Raw genomic sequence first — 2411 nt, 5'->3', positions numbered from 1 at the left:
TTAAATTAGATATCATCACTAATACACAGGTGATAATATTCCAGTTAATTGTTAAATTAGATATCATCACTAATACACAGGTGATAATATTCCAGTTAATTGTTAAATTAGATGTCATCACTAATGCACAGGGGATAATATTCCAGTTAATTGTTAAATTAGATATCATCACTAATACACAGGTGATAATATTCCAGTTAATTGTTAAATTAGATATCATCACTAATACACAGGGGATAATATTCCAGTTAATTGTTAAATTAGATGTCATCACTGATACACAGGGAATAATTTTCCAGTTAATTGTTAAATTAGATGTCATCACTAATACACAGGTGATAATATTCCAGTTAATTGTTAAATTAGATGTCATCACTAATACACAGGTGATAATATTCCAGTTAATTGTTAAATTAGATGTCATCACTAATACACAGGGGATAATATTCCAGTTAATTGTTAAATTAGATATCATCACTCACACACAGGTGATAATATTCCAGTTAATTGTTAAATTAGGTATCATCACTAATACACAGGTGATAATATTCCAGTTAATTGTTAAATTAGATATCATCACTAATACACAGGTGATAATATTCCAGTTAATTGTTAAATTAAATATCATCACTAATACACAGGTGATAATATTCCAGTTAATTGTTAAATTAGATATCATCACTAATACACAGGTGATAATATTCCAGTTAATTGTTAGATTAGATGTCATCACTAATACACAGGTGATAATATTCCAGTTAATTATTAAATTAGATATCATCACTAATACACAGTTGATAATATTCCAGTTAATTGTTAAATTAGATGTCATCACTAATACACAGGTGATAATATTCCAGTTAATTGTTAAATTAGATATCATCACTAATACACAGGTGATAATATTCCAGTTAATTGTTAAATTAGATGTCATCACTAATACACAGGGGATAATATTCCAGTTAGTTGTTAAATTAGATATCATCACTAATACACAGGTGATAATATTCCAGTTAATTGTTAAATTAGATATCATCACTAATACACAGGTGATAATATTCCAGTTAATTGTTAAATTAGATGTCATCACTAATACACAGGGGATAATATTCTTGTTAATTGTTAAATTAGATGTCATCACTAATACACAGGTGATACTATTCCAGTTAATTGTTAAATTAGATATCATCACTAATACACAGGTGATAATATTCCAGTTAATTGTTAAATTAGATGTCATCACTAATACACAGGTGATAATATTCCAGTTAATTGTTAAATTAGATGTCATCACTAATACACAGGGGATAATATTCCAGTTAATTGTTAAATTAGATATCATCACTAATACACAGGTGATAATATTCCAGTTAATTGTTAAATTAGATATCATCACTAATACACAGGTGAAAATATTCCAGTTAATTGTTAAATTAGATATCATCACTAATACACAGGGGATAATATTCCAGTTAATTGTTAAATTAGATATCATCACTAATACACAGGAGATAATATTCCAGTTAATTGTTAAATTAGATATCATCACTAATACACAGGTGATAATATTCCAGTTAATTGTTAAATTCGATGTCATCACTAATACACAGGCGATAATATTCCAGTTAATTGTTAAATTAGATGTCATCACTAATACACAGGTGATAATATTCCAGTTAATTGTTAAATTAGATGTCATCACTAATACAAAGGTGATAATATTCCAGTTAATTGTTAAATTAGATGTCATCACTAATACACAGGCGATAATATTCCAGTTAATTGTTAAATTACATGTCATCACTAACACACAGGGGATAAAATTCCAGTTAATTGTTAAATTAGATGTCATCACTAATACACAGGTGATAATATTCCAGTTAATTGTTAAATTAGATGGCATCACTAATACACAGGTGATAATATTCCAGTTAATTGTTAAATTAGATATCATCACTAATACACAGGTGATAATATTCCATTTAATTGTTAAATTAGATATCATCACAAATACACAGGGGATAATATTCCAGTTAATTGTTAAATTAGATGTCATCACTAATACACAGGCGATAATATTCCAGTTAATTGTTAAATTAGATATCATCACTAATACACAGGTGATAATATTCCAGTTAATTGTTAAATTAGATATCATCACTAATACACAGGCGATAATATTCCAGTTAATTGTTAAATTAGATGTCATCACTAATACACAGGTGATAATATTCCAGTTAATTGTTAAATTAGATGTCATCACTAATACACAGGTGATAATATTCCAGTTAATTGTTAAATTAGATATCATCACTAATACACAGGTGATAATATTCCAGTTAATTGTTAAATCAGATGTCATCACTAATACACAGGGGATAATATTCCAGTTAATTGTTAAATTAGATATC

Source organism: Heterodontus francisci, unplaced genomic scaffold, assembly GCF_036365525.1.
Source record: "Heterodontus francisci isolate sHetFra1 unplaced genomic scaffold, sHetFra1.hap1 HAP1_SCAFFOLD_276, whole genome shotgun sequence".
In the NCBI taxonomy this organism is placed as follows: domain Eukaryota; kingdom Metazoa; phylum Chordata; class Chondrichthyes; order Heterodontiformes; family Heterodontidae; genus Heterodontus; species Heterodontus francisci.
Note: the sequence above shows the minus strand (reverse complement) of the source record.